Genomic DNA, 18,508 nt, shown 5'->3' with positions numbered 1-18,508 from the left:
CTGTGCTGACTCAGCAGGAACCTTTCTGTTAGCTGGTTCCGGAGCAGGCCTCAGCGTGCTCTGCAACAAGGTCAGGAGACTTAATTCTAGTTCCACTTCTTCCTCCATGAGGCCCTGGGACTTGGTGAATCACCTGTCTTCCCTCTGTCTTGGTGTCACCAACTTTTAAATAGGGAGGGGCTCAACCATACTCTGTGAATTAGTCCCTGCTCTAGCATCCTATGGGGCTTCACTGGTGGTTCAGACAGTGAAGAATCTGCCTGTAGTGCAGAAGACCGGGATTCGATCCCTGGGTTGGGAAGATCTCCTGGAGAAGGGATGGCTACCCCGCTCCAGTATTCTGGCCTGGAGAATTCCATGGAAAGAAGAGCCTGGTGGACTACAGTCCATAGGGTTGCAAAGAGTCAGACAAGACTGAGCAACTAACACTAGCATCCCGTGGTCCTCTGGCTGAGACTGCCAAATGCCAATAAATAAAATTTCCAGCACTAAATTTGGAGGAGAGTTCCAGTGCTGTTGACCTCTAGAACAAAGAGAAAGAAGCTTCTTACAGTGACAATTACACATTTACAACACAGCTGGCTGCCACCATTATTATCTGCTCTTTGCCAAATTAAAGGAAACATCCCTTTAAACCTGAAATATGCTTCTGAGTGAGGGAGTGTGGCAACAGGACCAATCGGTCAGGCAGACAAATTGTCTCACTCCACGACGGGGACTGGGCTCAGGCAAACAGCTTGAGTTCCAGGAGAAAGTCTCCCAGCTCCTTCACCAGGTTGCCGCCATTTCTTTCTCCCTGTGTTACTCTACACTGGCTTCTTTTCCCCCCACTTCCCTTCCTCTGGGTGCATCAAGCTTCACTGCACGGGGGGAAGAACTCATGGCACTCAGAACAGAAAATATCCCTTGCTAGGGTGCATAGTCATGAATGAGCTAGAACCCTGATCTAAAGCCATTTGTTTCAAAGTGTAGTCCATTGACCATGTGTATCAGACTCTGTGTGCTTAAACATGCAGACTCTGTTTCTACTTGTAGCTACAGAGGCAGGATCTCTATGGGGGGAGCCAGGAATATGCATTTTTGCAAGCATTCAGCTAAGACTGGAGTTTGAGCCCCATGGCCTCACCACAAAGCTCCTCACCATGGTCAAGGTTAATTGAGTTACAGGCAATTTATTGGAATTCTAGGCACTGGAACCTAGCAGTGTATGATTTGAGAAGGCACTCATGGCATTTGTCGAAACAGAAAAAATGTCAAAGAGAAACGTTCACAGTAGATCACCTGGGGTTTCTGAATGCCAGTGCTTTGTAGAATCTGGGCCTGCTCATCATCTTTAAAAGTGGAGAATTTTACATTTTCTTCCCCCAAAATCATTGGAACCAGGGGCAGCAACTCTAATTAGCCATCTCACAAGAGACTGGTAAATACAACTAGAATATTATTCCATTAATTACAAGGAAAGACAAAACTGCTAAACAAACTGAAATATTCATGTCAGCATTCCAGGCAGTTGATCTTTTTTGGAAAAGTCTATGTAGGAAGAAAAATTACTTTTAGCAGGTGGTTCAATGAGCACGGACTAAGAGCATGGGGATTAGAGGATGTTAATGCCTTGAGATATAGTGACCAGTGACACCACCTCATCCGAAGGGAGGGGAATGAGAACAGAAAGTGAAAGTATTAGTTGCTCAATCATGTCAGACTCATTGCGACCCCATGGACTATAGCCCACCAGGCTCCTCTGTCCATTGGATTTCCCAAGCAAGAAGACTGGAGTGGGTTGCCACTCCAGGGGATCTTTCTGACCCAGCGATTGAACCTGGGTCTCCCTTGAAGGCAAATTCTTTACTGTCTGAACCACATGCCATCTAACTAAGCACCTGTTATGGACCAGACACTTTCCCTTTTTAAACCTGCAGGGATAAGCTAGGCAAAGGAACCAGAACCTTATTGCTAGCTGGTCTGAGCACCCTGAGTGTCGTGACCAAATAAATCCTTGCTTGCCTTTCTACTTTTGCTACTTTTTTCATAGACCCTGGTGGCCATTACACATGTGTCAACTCCATCTTTATTCTGTCCAGCTAAAACAATTGAAAGGATTCTTTTTCAAAATTGAGACATAATTGACATATAACATTATCTTATGCCAATAATATTAGTTTCAGGTGTTCAACATAATAATTTGATTTTTGTATATATTGTGAAATGATCACCACAATAAGTCTAGTCAGCATCTATCACCATACTTAGCTACAATTTTTTTCCTTGCGATGAGAAACTTTAAGGTCTATTTTCTTGGCAACTTTCAGATATTCGGTATAGTGTTAAGTACAATCACCACACTGTGTATTACATCCATATGACTTTGACTCAATAATAAGAAAATAATTGCAACACAAAACTGTATAGTGCTTACAATTTCAGTTATCTGTTTATATGCCTTTTGATATGCCATCATAGGTTTTTTAAAATTAATTTTTATTGGAGTATATTTGCTTTACAATATTGTGTTAGCTTCTTGCTGTAGAGCAAAGTGAATCAGTTATATATGTATACATAGATATATATATCCCCTATTTCATGGATTTCCTTCCCATTTAGGTCACCACAGAGCATTGAGTAGACTTCCCTGTGCTATACAGAGGTTCTTTTTAGTTATCCATTTTACATATAGTTGTGCTGAACAGGATTCTTGAAACGTGCCTTAGTCCTACATACTAACACAATTTCTTAGGTTAATTTGCTCTGCAAATGGGAATCTAATTCATTATCCAAAATTCTGTTTGCTTTTTCAACCTAATCTTCATACTTACTAAATACATATTTTAGCAAAATGAGGCATAACAAAGGAAATATTTGTGTTCCTACTGAACTTGTTCAAGTTACGTACACACTTAATTCTTAACATCTCTTCCAGAAGCATAAAGGAAGCAACCTTAATGGAACGGAGGCAACCTGTACCTTATCAACTTGAGACGCCCATCTAGCCTGTGCATATCTAACTAGGTTTCTGGCTCTGCTCCAAAATAGGTCACAGTGGTATGCACAGGCTTCTCGACATTCCCCATCATCCCATGGGTCCAGTTTGTTACCAGTCACTTGTCATGTGGGCTCTATTGATGTGATTTGTCCTCTTGAGATTTGTAGGTTAAGATTTTCTTATAATCAACTTAAATTTAGGGAAATGACAAAGCCAGAGATAGCAGATGTATTGAAGTCTTGCTTATCCTTATAACAGCTGCTGAGTGAAATGGAAAACACTGGCTCCTTTCCAAAGATTATACATTTAAAATACAAATATAATAATGATAAAAGATGGTCAAAGCATCAGAGAAATAATACTCTTTAAGGCTTGGTCCATATTTTTCTCCATCAATGAAAAGAGAACTGAATTATCATGTGGAAGAAAGCCAAAGGCACATGTTACAAAATGACAAGTAATTTACCAGGCATTTATCTTTTCATTTGTAATGCACTTTAGTGTAGGCATTCTCTGATCACACTTCCCTATCTTTCCAGACCTGCTTTCCAGCTCTCCTCTGAGGAACCAGTTCTTTGTCTTCACAAGCTCTTCATCAACTTGAGTCCTCCATTTTGCCTCAGTCTTGCACTTTGCATCAGCTCTTTTCTGCTTCATCTTTCCCCTCTCTTGCCCTGATCCCATGATCCATCACTTCAACAACTTTCTGCCTCGAAAAACCCAGATTCCGCATCCATTTGTTCTGCTGTTTCTCCTGTCTTATAAGTCTTCAACGCTGAATTAACCCAGATGGATCTGCCTTCTCCAGCTCTACACACTGGTAGCCAAGCATTAGAGAAACAGACACAGCTGGGTAGGATAGTGCATACATTAGGATACGCACTTAGGATATCCCGTCTCAACTGGACGCGCAGTGCCTCTAGCCAACCTTGTCTGTTTCACTAGTCAGTTTTCCCTTTCCCCTCTTCTCCATGGTAGATTCAAATTTTTGCCACTTTCCTCATGCTCCGTAACTCGCCTCAAGCATCCCACTCTCTTTAGCTGATAAAATGAGATGACCCAGCATGGACTCCCTCAGAACCCTGCCCCTGACTCACAAGTTTATCTGTACCCATATCCTTCCCTCCCCGAGGTCTTGGCAGATGGTTGCCTCAAGGCCAGCACCACCACAGTGCTCCTGAATTTACTCCTTTGCCATCCAGAAATGTGTTCCATCAATGATTCATTTGTTTTCCTCCTTCTGGTTTCTTTTCATTATCACTTGGCCATGTTCCAGTCTCCTCAAACCTAAAAGCTAATAAAACTTCCACCATCCTCTGCGCCTCCTCCAACTATCTGTTTTTCCTTTCTTTATGCAGACTTCTGGAGTCACCTCCATTCCGTTTTGACACTTTTTGCTGTCCATCCAATCTTCCAACAGATACAATTTGGCTTCTGTCACTAAAAATCCACAGGAACTGCTTATCCTAAAGCCATCAATGACTTCCTCACTGTTAAAGCCAGTGGACTGTTGGTTCTTTCTTACTTGACTTCTCTAGGATATTTGACATCATTGTCTGCTTTCCTTTTTTGAGATCCTCTTCTCTAACTTCCTGTCAGTGGGTAGGCTACTGGTATCCTAATGCCTTTCAAATCATATCTCCAGCCTAATGCTCTCCTTAGAGCTTCAGATCCTCATATCAAGCTGCACACCAAATTCTCCACCTGGATCCAAATGCAACATATCCAAGATGGGCCTCATTTATTTCTCCCCTAAACTCTCCTTTCTGTGTGCCCCAATTGCCAAGTCAGAAGCCCGGGAGTCATCCTTAACTTCTCCCCCAAGCCTGCCATAACAGCCATTGGTGGCCAAGTTCTTTCTACTCTCCCTCTTAACAGGAAGGCTTCCTTTCTGACCTACCTACTCAAAGAATCAGCTGGCTGTTCTCCTGCTTCCCATCTCAGCTAGGAGGAATCTTATGTAACAATTAGAGTCCTGTGGTTTCCTTACCCTGCTCTTCATAAAGAATATCCAGGACTTCCTGGAGGTGCAGTGGATAAGAATTCACCTGCCAATGTAGGGGACACAGGCTCAATCCCTGGTCCGGGAAGATTACACGTGCTGCAGAGCAACAAAGCCCATGGTCCACAGCTGTTGAGCCTGAGTTCTAGAGTCTGCGGACTGCCAACTATTGAGCCCATGTGCTGCAACTACTGAAGCCCAGCACCCTAGAGCCTGTGCTCCACAACAAGAGGCCCCACCGCAATGAGAAGTCCATACTCTGCATTGAAGAGTAGTCCCTGCTTGCTGCAACTAGAGAAAGCCCTGGCAAAGCAACGAAGACCCAGTGCAGCCAAAAATAAAATAAATGAAATTTAAAAATAACTTCCATTTACCAGATGGAAACCCTGGACTTGGGAAGAGTGAACCCAGCTGCAGTGAAGGGCGCCAAGTGTCAATGTGATTTCTCTTTTCAATATTTGTGTTGGACAAATGAAACTTTTTTCAAATGATGATCATCTTAAATTATGTATCTCTGAGCTGTTTTAACCAGAAAAGTAAAGGAAATAAATGTGTAAGTGTTCTGGGGAGGACTGGGCCATGAAAATCGTGAAGTCTTTTGGTGGGACTATGCCAGGTAATTCTAGTAAGAACGAATCTTATCAGTTCCTGCTGAAATGGAGGAGCTTGGGGTTCTAAACCATGAAGTCCCATCTTTGTGCTCCAAGTAGGATGTGAAAATAAACCAGAAGACAGGACAGGAATGTTCCTGCCACCCCCTCATCCATCCTTCTGGCACATATGGGTGAACGATCATCCCACCACTCACAGCTCTGTTCTAGGTCACCATGACGCAGTTCCCTAGACCCATTTGGAAGGTGTTTTGGAAGAGAAAGGCCAACAGGACTTCAACATTTATGAAATATTTCATGTTAATCAGACAAGTTTTTTTTACAGAAAAAAATTTAAAGGAGCAAAAATGAACTAAGTATCACCCCCAAGATTCCTTTCAGCTCAAAATTCTATTAATATTATAAGTCAGTTACATATATATACCACCATGTGTAAGACAGCCAGCCAGCAGGAAGCTGCTGAGTAGCACAGGGAGCCCAGGTCCGTGCTCTGTGATGACCTCGAGGGGTGGGGGTGGGGGGCCAGGAGGGAGGGGATGGATGTGTATATATCATTGATTCACTTTGTTGTACAACAGAAACTAGCCATTATAAGTGGGCTTGGTCGCTGGGTCGTGTCCGACTCTTAGCAACTTCATGGACTGCAGCACTCCAGGCTCTTCTGTCCATGGAATTCTCTAGGCAAGTATACTGAAGTGTGTTGCCATTCCCTTCTCCAGGGGATCTTCCCAACCCAGGAATTGAACCTGGGTCTTCTGCATCACAGGCGATTCTTTACCAACTGAGCCACCAGGGAAGCCCCCAAATTATAAAGCAACTATATTGCTTTGATAGTAATTTACCATTCATTTAAGCAACTATTAAATTAATATTAAATTACTATCAAAGCAACTATATTAATATTAAAATATTATGTCAATTATATATCAATAAAAACAGTAAGTTTAAAAATCTGTAAGATCAAACTTGAGAAAAAAAAATTCTATGTTCTCTTTAAGTCGCTGGTTTTTAACTTTGGTGACAGTGGGCATGGGGGAGCAGACTCCTTTGAGAATACAGTAGAAGATACTGTTTCTCTTTTCTGGAAAACGCTTACACACACACACACACACAACTTTATGTACAATTTTAGAGGTTTCATGCATCCCAGTTTAAGACTGTCTGTCTGTATCTGGGCACTGATTAGGCATGGATTTGAATGTGACTGAAACATTTTTATAATCAGACAAAAGATTCCCATTGAGAACCTCCTCAATATCACCCAGCTTCTCAAACCTGTTCTCTTTCCATTTCTCGAGGATTTTGCAGTGGACTTCCCTGGGGTGCTTACTTCTCAGCCAGACAAGAAGATGGTTCCTTCATTAAACCAATGGGTCTTGGACAAAAGCCTTGGCAGGACTTGATTCTCCTCCTATTTCCATGCCCACGGCTGCGGAATCAGCTGCACCAGGAAGGACCAGCCAGATCCCAGCTCTCTGGAGGAATCTTCCTCTCCATCTGGATCCTGAGGGTATTGTTAAAGTGAGCCCAGGTTTAGAAGCTGGGTGAGAAGTGGGATGGAGAGGGATAGGAAAGTTCCAGCTGCTCCTTTTATGAAGAGACAAGAAAAAAATAGTTCTGGCTTAGCCACTGGGATGGGGCCCCAGAGAAGGAGATAAGTGATGCTGCTAAGACAAAGCTTTAAGGGTTTTGAAGGTTCTGGCAGTTGGGCTGAGCAGGATATGTAGAACTGGAGTTTGCACTAGGGGGTCAGCACTGTGGTTAATACGCTTTTCACACTTACATGTTCTCTGTGCTCAGATCATCCCTCTCTGAAAACTTGGGAGAATGTTTGGGGTGCATTCCTCCTGCTGCTTTATTACTACCATTGCCATGGGCTTCAATCTCTCTGTTAATAACATCCCTTCCAGTTCCCTGAATCCTTCACTTTCTGGGAACTTCCCACTACAGGATTTCCTAGTGGCTGTTTATTTACTACTTGCATTTCCCTACCATTCAACGGCTTTTTCAAGAATTCCAGTGAGTAGTCAAAAGTTCGGATTCCCTTCTAATTCCAAGCCATAAGAAAATACTTTGTATGTCATAACAACTAGATAAACAGAAGTTGCAGTTTCTCCAGCTGATGAGAAAGTGCAATTTTGTTTCACGCTATTCCTACAGAATCATAGCAAACAAAATGTTGGCTGAATTCCATGGGGAAAAATAAGAATTTCAGCAGTTTCACCTAATCCCATTACATCATCATTTTCCAAATTCACCAGTTGTCATACCATATTGCAAAATGTCACCACCAATTTCCTTATTTTTAAATACTATGAAAAAAAGAGAATTCTGTTGGGTGCCTAGAGAGAAAGCGGAGGATAAACTTGTACAAGAGAAGTGTCACGTACAGTCATTGTGGGTGCTCACCTCCTACAAATGCTGATAGGTACAGAGAAAAGATTTTGACAGTGCTTTTGTTCATGTTTACTTTTTTTAAAGAGCAAAACTGCCAACTTTAGTCTGCATCATTGAGCTACCACAATGTGTTCAGTGTATTATGTAGAATGAAATATTCATGAAATAGACACTTCCTGTGGATCTCAAGAGTGGGACTTATCCGCCTAGAACTCCCCACCACATACACACACACACAACACACACACACACACACGTTCATTGTCTCATTCCAGGGCATTTTTCATTTTTTAACAGATTGCCCAAGTGTTTATAAGCCCATTGCAGGTGAAGACACTGTAACTGAGGACATGGCACCAAGCTGTTTGTGAATGTGAAAAGGGGAGGAACTGTGGGAAATTAGCAAGGGTAAGTTTTCAATGGAAACAGTATCATTCTCTTCCTGCCCCAATCTCCAGGGCACTGCAGAAGTGGAAGCAGCCCCAGGCCTGCCTGAAGGGAGACTGAACTACTATTGTGTGTGAAGCCAGTAAGGGGTAACAGCACAGAACACGAGGATCGGTCTCCTAATTCCAACATCCAACTACGTATTTGGTCTCACCGATTTCAAATAAATTGTTTAAGCTCTTTTTGCCTCAGTTTCCTCATTGGTCAAAGGAAGATGAATAGTAATATCATATCTGAGGAATAAACAGGATGCCTAAGAAATGTATGAGCTGTTACAGAAGTGGCCCCTTGTGCCTCGCACACAGTATGCAGTGTAAACGTACTTGCTATTACTGCCTCATATGTTTAAACTATTTCACTGAGACAGGATAATTGTCTGAATTACAATCAGAGTCTTTTAGCGACCCTAAAAGACAGTGCAATTATAATTTTTCTTTTTTTTTTTTTTAAGAGAAAGAGATGAAGAACTCCACCCCCCATAATAAAAGAATCTTGGGGGGAAAAATAGTATTTTAAAAAGGGTGGCCCTTTAAGAACTTCCTGGGGCTGGTGGAAAGGGAAAAGGGGTGCCCAGGGGAGACCAAGATGCAGAGGGCCCCAGGGACTCGCCGGCCTGCCTCCTTGACAGCCTGATGTATTTCAGGGCTAGAAACTGCTGACCACACCTTTCGAGGATAGCACACGCTGTTGGCTGCCTTGCTGTGGGCGTCAAGTTATCCTTTCCCGGCCCTCCCACAGCACTTTCCTCCCTCTAACGTGCCTCTGTCTGGGTCCACGTTCTCAATAATGAAGTCCTGTTGTTGGGGCTTCCAGAAGGGGAAAAAAAGCCCAAGTGACTACAAAGCAGTGGGGAAGGCAGCTGGAATTGCAGCGGGAGGGAGGGATAAAGTCAAGTTGCACTATGTGAAAGCTGGCAACCTCCATCCCTTCTCCAGCTTCCCTCCAGCCTCCGCATCCCCATGGACCTTGCTGTCCCTAAGGCAAGCCATTAGTGCGCACAGGCTAATGAGGCCCTCCAGTCGCTGGAACTGAGAGGAGCAGCAGGGTGTCCGTTTCTGCACACAAGGCTGCTAGCTGTGGAAATACTTGGTCCTTAAATCCCCTGCCCTGGCCTGGGGCTGCAGCCGGGGAGACGTTGGCTCCCCCAGCCCGGGTGGCCTGAGAACTCCTGCTTGAGGAGACACCCTGAGGAGTCAGAAGGCGTCTATGGCTAGGTCAGGCCCTAGTCACCAGCTGGGACCCTGGCTTTCATCCAGGAGCAGTCACAGCTTCATCCCTGAAAACATCTTCCAGGGAGGTCAGTTCTTCACATCAGGTGGCCAGAGTATTGGAGCTTCAACTTCAGCATCTGCCCTTCCAGTGAATTTCCTTTAGGAAGTGAGAAGGAGGTGTTCATGAAAGCCAAGGTAGGGACACTTGCAGGGAGCTGCTGTCTATTTCCAAAATAAGAAATTACCCCCAGATTATGGTGGGGGACACATGATCAGCGTGGCAGACCACCCACTTCAACTTGGATTCATCTCCATAGGCTAACCTCATTTAGCCTGTTCCACGTTTCCTCTGATAGGAACCACTCAGGGACTGAGGCGGCCCAAGCCTCCACGCAGAGAAGAAGCCGGGTAGTAGTCGTTCATCTTCGTGTGGAGCCTCCTTCCCCAGAGAGTGCCATGTGGCTCTGTGTTGGCATATTTGTCTCACGATGGCACCAGAGCATCTCTGCCTCCACAGATCGTGCATCTTGAGTTCTTTATTTTTTAATTAGTCTTTATTGGAGTCTAGCTGCTTTACACTGTTATGTAGGTTTCTTGCTGTTTTTCAGTCTCTAAGTCACCTTGGACTCTTTGCAGCCCCATGGACTGCAGCATGCCAGGCCTCCCTGTCCTTCACCGTCTCCCTGATTTTGCTCAAATTCATGTCCTTTGAGTTTGACGATGGACTGTGTACAGGGTTGGTTTCTGCTGCACAGCAAAGTGAATCTGCTCTATGGACACGTACACACAGGTCCCGTTTCATGGATTTCTTTCCCATTCAGGTTACCATAGAGCACGGAGGAGAGCTTCCTGAGATATACAGTAGGTTCTTGTTAGTTATCCATTCTACACAGAGTAGTATATATACATCAGTTCCACTCTCCCCATTCATCCCAGCACCCATCCCTTCTTGTATCCGTATGATCCTTCTCTCTGTGTGTGTGTCTCTATTTCTGCTTTGCAAATAAGATCATCTATGTCATTTTTCTAGATTCCATATGTATGCATTAATATATGATATTTTTCTCTTTCTGACTTACTTCACTCTGTATGAGCATCTCTAGGTCCACCCACATTTCTTCAAATGACCCAATTTTGTTATTTTTCATGGCCGAGTAATATTCCATCATATATATGTACCACATCTTCTTTATCCATTCCTTTATTGTTAGGTTGCTTCCACGTCCTGGCTATTATAAATAGTGCTGCAGTGAATACACAATGATTTCTAGTCAGTACTTTATAAGTCTTGGGAGTCAATGCAACCACCCAGTGATTCTGTGATTCCAGAGTGAGTATCTCACAACTCTGGGCGGGAAGGGGGACTTGCAAAAAGAACACAACTTTGCTCTCTATGGGAGTGTCTTGTTCTAGTACAGTCGTTCCTGTGGATTAATCACTGGGTGTTCAGGCTCTTTTCCAGGCTCCATGCACTGGGCAGTGAGTTTCTCACCAAGGAGGCATCCATCCTTGGTGGAAGGTCAGTCCCTGGACCAGCACAGATGCTCCCAGGTAGCACATGCGTCCCTGTGGGTAGGTATGAGGTGACCGGCCATCCTTCTGCAGTAAGGCCCAACTCTTCTGCTCTCCTTTTTTTGAAACTGCAGCACAGGCTTAAAAACAATCACCAGAAAATGGGCTTTAGGCTACACAGCACTCGTGGACATGCTTGCACGGTAGATGACATAGAGAAACTGGGGTCCTGCTGGGCTGCTTCAGCCACTTCCTGGCCCCCAAGGAGGGAGGGTGCCTTCCTGGGCTTCATCAGTGACGTACTCAGGCACCCAGCGCTCCAGCCTCCCAAGAGATCTGCCAACTGCTCCAGCCTGAGTCCTTAACAACAGTGCTTGGATCCTCCTCCTCCCTGGGGGTATTTTGCCCACTGCTCCCCCAAGGTCAGCTGGCACAGAGCCTGCCCTCATCTTGGGGCACACGTGCCCCCTAGAATGCCCAGGGTGCTCTCCACCCTCAGCACCTTTCCTCAGAGGCCGAGGAAAAGCCCCCTCTGCTGATGTGTGTGGGTGCTAACTTGCTTCAGTCGTGTCTGACTCTTTGCCACCCAATGGACTGTAGCCTGCCAGGTTCCTCTATCCATGGGATTCTCCAGGCAAGAATTTTAAAGTGGGTTGTCAAGTTCTCCTCCAGGGGATCTTCCTGACCCAGGGATTGAACCTGTATCTCCTGCGGGTCCTGTATTGCAGGCAGATTCTTTACCGCTGAGCCACTGGGGAAGCCCTGCCCCCCCCCATGTCCTCATCAGCCCCCCACACCAGGTTCTTCCATTCCCAGGCGGGTTTAGGACTTTCCTGGCTCAGACAAAAGGGGTCTGAGCATAGACAAGGTTATGTTACACTTCGCTGATTCCCGCACTCATTTGTTCATCAAGTGTTGTGGGGTTACTACTCAGAACCAGAGCAGTCATGGTAGAAATAAGGTGACAGTTTCAGAAATTTTGGACACCTAACCTTTTCACTCTCTCAAACTGCATGCTGGAGGAAGTGAGTAGAGCTCACCCTAGCCTGAAGCCCAGTAGCTGCTTCATCTCAGCTCAGTTCAGAGCTCAACACTGTCCTGGGTTCTTTTTTTATATTGCACATCACCGCGAAATTCACCTCCTTTCTTCTTTCCATAAGTTGTTTGGGGAATCTACAGGGCAGAGAGGCCCTTGTATTCACAAGTAAAGAAACTTATGTGCTGCATTTGAAAAGTGACTCAAGGGTACCTTTTGAAAATCAAGGACACAACAATAAAGATAAAACGTGAATCTGAAGAGAGATTCAGATACATATTTGGAATGAAAAGGAGCCACAGCATTGTTTCAGAAGAAGGATAGGGGTATGGCACTGAGACGGTAAAATTGGTATCTGTATTCGGTGAACCATTAGAACATATGGCATGGAGCATGGAGCTCATTTTGAATTCTGAAGTGTTGGGTTCTCATCTTGGCATGTGAGGCACCTCGGAGGAATCTCAGCCCTGGACTTGGGGCCAGGCTCCATCCAGATGCCTGCAGTGGTAATGCTAAGCAGAAAGAGAGGGTAGGACCCTACCATCAAGGGGCTCACAACCCAGGAGGGGAAACACTCTAAAATTGTTGTACAGATACCTGCCAAGAGATTCACCCTGACCGTGCCTCAGAACCCCTGGAGACATTATTTAAAAAGTGATGCCTAAGCCCTACCCGGTCTTGTGAATCTCAATCTCAAGTTCAGATGTCACCTCTATTGCCAAGCTTTCCTGAAGCCTCCAGACAACATATCTCCTGCACCTACATGTCTCTACCTACTTCCTTGCTGGATTTTACCCTCCTTTTTATGTCCACCTGCCTCCATCTCCCACTGGAACCTGCTTGGTGAGTCTGAGAAATACCTATCGTACAACCGGGTGACTTTTTCCAGAAAGTAGGTTGGATACTCAAAATTAAAGTTTTTACCTTAATGACTGGAATCATAAGTGTTATTTTATTCTTAATTGGGATCCGGGTCTTCCATTGTCATTTCAGAATTTAGGAGCAAGCTTCCTAAGACCACAGTTCTATACTTGGAGATAGATTCATTAGTTTAGGCAGTGACCATGGCCTAAATCTTTTCCAGCAGCAGGACCAAAACATGAGCCCGGGGGATGGAAGAGCCGTCAGACGCTGACTTTCTCAAGGGGCCAATGACTCACCTGCAGCTGCATGTGAGGGTAGGGCCCAGGCACTAGATGGGGCTGCAAATGTCACCCAGTTGCCAGTTTTCCCATTTCAGCAAGAACTAGAAATGGAAGAAGAGACTATGAAAAGCCGTAAAACCACATCACATCTCCTCTTCCCATACAGTTTATTTTCAATTGCCAATGTCACCAGCTGCATCATCCAGCAGTGACATATACTGTTTCTCCCCCAAATCCCTCTGGTAGCAAACATCCTATGAGGTCATCTTCTCAGTTCATTGAGTCAGAATTACAGAATTCTGGAAATGCGAAGCTGACAGAGTTTCCTAACAGGAGGACTGTTAACACTTCTTGAGTGTCTACTATGGGCCAGCCACTTCATATATTTTATTTTGTTGAATCCTCACCTAACCCTGATATGTGAGTTTCACTGCTCTTGTATTTTAGATGAAAAAAAAAAAACAAAAAACAAAAACTGAGGCTTGGGAAGGCAAAGTGATTTGCCAAAGGTTACATTTCTAGTAACCCAGATCCATGATAACCTAAAAGCCTGTTTCTCAAAGAGGGCATCGTATACAGCCCAGAGTCACAAGAAGTCACTTAAATGCAGCACATTCTCTGAAGTGCTGATTTTATCCAATCCTAAATAATTTAAAACTGTTTGTATTAAAGAAAACATGTGGGACTTCCCTGACAGTTCAGTGGTTAAGACTTCGCCTTTCAAAGCAGGGGATACTGGTTTGATACCTAGTCAGGGAGCTATGATCCTACATGACTTGGGGCCAGAAAACCAAAACATACAACAGAAGCATTGATGTAACAAATTCAACAGACTTTTAAAATCTTTTCAAAAATAAAGAAAACATGCATTCATTAGGAAGGAGGAATTTGAATTTGCAGAAAATTTAAAGAAAAACTCTTCAAGAGGTTTACTCTTGTGGCAAGTTATTTGGGCTTTGACCCCCAGACTCTTGGGACCCACACCACATTCCTAAAAGCAGAGCCATTTGGGAATAACATATATACACTACTATGTATAAAAGAAATAACTAAGAAGAACTTATTATATAGCACAGGGATCCCTACTCTGATCTGTGATACTCTAAATGGTAAGAAAATCTAAAAAAGAGTGGAGGTACGTTGTATAACTGATTCACTTTGTTGCATAGCAGAAACTAGCACAACATTGTAAAGCAACTATACTCCAGTAAAAATTAATAAAAAAATTCATGTCAATGTATGGCAAAACCAATACAATATTGTAAAGTAATTAGCCTCCAATTAAAATAAATAAATTTATATTAAAAATTAAAAAAAAATAAAATCAGACCATAAGCCCCAGGAGCACTCTGAAATGGCGCCCCCACGTGGAAGATGGGGGAATGGCTTGCCATCAGACGGCAGAGTAGGGATTTTATTTTGCTGTCTCAATTTTAATGTTCACCTCTCAGTTCAGTTCAGTTCAGCCACTCAGTTGTGTTGGAGTCGGACTCTTTGCGACCCCATGGACTGCAGCACGCCAGGATTCCCTGTCCATCACCAACTCCCGGAGGTTACTCAAACTCATGTCCACTGAGTCAGTGATGCTATCCAATCATCTCATCCTCTGTCGTCCCCTTCTTCTCCCACCTTTAATCTTTCCCAGCATCAGGGTCTTTTCCAATGAGTTAGCTCTTCACATCAGGTGGCCAAAGTATTGGAGTTTCAGCTTCAGCATCAGTCCTTCCAGTGAACACCCAGGACTGATCTCCTTTAAGATGGACTGGTTGGATCTCCTTGCAGTCCAAGGGACTCTCAAGAGTCTTCTCCAACACCACAGTTCAAAAGCGTCAATTCTTCAGCACTCAGCTTTATTTATAGTCCAACCCCCACATCCATACATGGCTACTGGAAAAACCATAGTCTTAACTCGATGGACCTTTGTTGGCAAAGTAATGTCTCTGCTTTTTAATATGCTGTCTAGATCAGTCATAACTTTTCTTGCAAGGAGTAAGCATGTTTTAATTTCATGGCTGCAGTCACCATCTGCAGTGATTTTGGAGCCCCCCAAAATTAAAGTCTGCCACTGTTTCCACTGTCGCCCAATCTATTTGCCATGAAGTGATGGAACCAGATGCCATGAGCTTAGTTTTCTGAATGTTGAGCTTTAAACCAACTTTTTAACTCTCCTCTTCCACTTTCATCAAGAGGCTCTTTAGTTCTTCTTCACTTTATGCCATAAGGGTGGTGTCATCTGCATATCTGAGGTTATTGATATTTCTCCCGGCAATCTTGATTCCAGCTTGTGCTTCATCCAGCCCAGCGTTTCTCATGATGTACTCTGCAAATAAGTTAAATAAGCAGGGTGACAATATACAGCCTTGACGTACTCCTTTTCCTATTTGGAACCAGTATGTTGTTCCATGTCCAGTTCTAACTGTTGCTTCCTGACCTGCATACAGATTTCTCAAGAGGCAGGTCAGGTGAGTCTGGCATTCCCATCTCCTTCAGAATTTTCCACAGCTTATTGTGAATGTTCACCTCTGGCAGAATATAAATCATTCAAGTCCACGGGTTGAAAAGACTCTTCCCACTGGATTGCTGACTTCAGAAAGTTTCTGAAGCCATCCGGTGTGTGAATAAGATGCTGTCACTGAATGAGTCACAGGCAAGCCCATCGTCCCTCAAGCACCACTTCTTGTCTCTTACTTCCCCTCAGTCCTGGGTATCTTTTTCATAAAAACACTCAGAATCACTTTTGAGGTGGTTGCAAGCATCAGGAACCTAATTCTAAGCTAGGCAGGCTAGCATACACTCTGATGAGGCTTGAAACTCTCCGGCAAAGTTAACCACTGAATTCTGAAGACAAAAGGAAGAATTCCAGCCAGGACGTCTGCCAACTTGAATTGGGCAAAACATCACCTGGTATCCTAACATCATTTGAAGTTAACAGAGCCAAGAAAAGCATCAAATAAGGCAAAGAAAAGTGTGGCCTGGTTGGGCTGTGGAAAGGGGACCCTGACCCAGAGGAAACAGAAGCCAAGCCCTTGAAGTCACATCACACCTAGACATTCACTGCAGCCAGTCTGCACCACGCCCAGCTCCCCGGACACATCTGCTGCCCTGTCCACTGACCCTCTGGTCTCTTTGACCAGGAGGCTCACCATTTGGCTAATCTCTTCTCACCCTTTAGGGCTCAGCTCCGACACCACTTCTTCCAGGCGTGTTTCCCTGATCCCTGTCTAAGAACTTCCTGTTTACTCCTAGAATCCCCACACTTCCTCCATCCTAGCACCTACCAGACCACACGGTGATTGCTTATGTACCTGTCTGGGACGGCCACAGGAGCGTGAATCCCCAAGGACCATGCCCAGCACATGAGCGTCCTCTGGGTGATTGAAAGCTAAGACCAGGCCACGAGTCCTCCTGGATACCATTAGGCCACTGGGGTGCGCTTTCCTGGGACCTCAGAAGCTCATGTAGTGAGAGAGCTGAGGATGGGGAGGAGCACTCCAGACAACTGAGCACCACCCACATCCCTGAGGACACAAACAGGAAGCACTTTACATCTTTGCACTCGAGAAGCCCAGGCTAGCCGTCTAGCGAGGGAGACTATTAGGGGCACGATAGAGAGAACAGATTGTGCAGGACAATGCTGAAATGGAGATAAATGTGGAAACAAACTAAGTGAGAAATACCATTGCTGGCATACTAACCCTACTGCTCAAGAACATCTCACTAGACAAAGGTTAAGGAGGAGACATTCATGAGAATTTTGATATGTATAACATGCTGTTCTTTTGAAACATCCTTGAGTCAGCAAAACTATTTCACAGGTACCATTATTTATTTGTTTATCTAGTGATTTATTTACTTGCAGCATGCAGGATCTTTGCTTTCGGCATATGGAGTCTCTCGTCGTGGCACGTGAACTTCAGTAGCTGCAACATGTGGTTTGGTTGCTCCTCAGCATATGGGATCTTAGTTCCCTGATCAGGAAATGAACCTGCGTCTCCTGTATTGCAAGGAGAATTCTGAATCACTGGACCACCAGGGAGGTCCCCATATATAGCATTTTGATTTCGTTTCACTCATGCATCAAGTTTTGCGGGGGGGGTGTTTCTTCTTTATACTACACTAACATCTTGCTGTTGTTTAGTCGCTAAGTCGTGTCCAACTCTTTTGTGACCCCATGGACTTATACCAGTGACACCTGCCTCCCAAAATTGTTGCAAATAAACTGCTCACATACATTGTAAAGGTCCACTCGGGCAGCAGCACCTTCCTCATCGGAAAGAAAATGTTACCCACTTGAACCTTACTATTAGGAGTTTCATACTTCTCAAGGTTCCTAAACATAAGCTCTCACATTAGGCTTCAGAGGTAGTCTAACTCTTGGCTGGACACCTAGAGATCATCTAGTCCAACCCTTCAGGCCAGCAGTTCTGGCCTGGAGAAGGATGGGAAGGAGGAAAAGGAAGAGGATATCTGGGAATGTATTCCTAAAAGTGTGTGTGAAGGGCTGGAGGTGGTAGGTCTGAGTTTCCTATTTTTTAAAAAATATGTATTAGGTTGGTGCAAAAGTAATTGCAGTTTTGTGTTGTTGAAATTTGCCATTTGATATTGAAATACATTATTAAATAAATGTGGTTATGTTATACATCATTTTAATGTACATTTCTCACTTTCTTACTTTTTTTGCTAATGACTTATTACTTGGTGTTTATTTTATATTTATTTTAGACTATGGAAATTATGCTAGACAAAATGCAAATTCAAGTGATTTTCTTATTTGGGTTCAAAATGGGTCACAAAGCATCAGAGACAACTCGCAACATCAGCGATGCATTTGGCCAGGGAACCACTAATGAGCGTACAGTGCACTGGTGGTTCAAGAAGTTTTGCAAAAAGAGACAACATCTTTGAAGATGAGGAGTGTAGCAGCTGGTCATTGGAAGTTCCAAAGCACCTCCAAAAGCCAAACTTGCACCAAAGAAAAGGTCATGGTCACTGTTTGGTGGTTTGTGACACTCTGATCTGTTACAGCTTTCTGAATCCTGGCGAAACAATTACATCTGAGAAGTATGCTCAGGAAATCAATGAGATGCAGTGAAAACTGCAATGCCTGCAGCCAGCACTGGTCAACAGAAAGGGCCCAATTCTCCAATAAAACACCTGAAAGTATATT

This window comes from Cervus elaphus, chromosome 29, assembly GCF_910594005.1.
Source record: "Cervus elaphus chromosome 29, mCerEla1.1, whole genome shotgun sequence".
Lineage (NCBI taxonomy): Eukaryota > Metazoa > Chordata > Mammalia > Artiodactyla > Cervidae > Cervus > Cervus elaphus.
The sequence above is the reverse complement of the archived record's forward strand: the minus strand, read 5'-3'. Positions refer to the sequence as shown.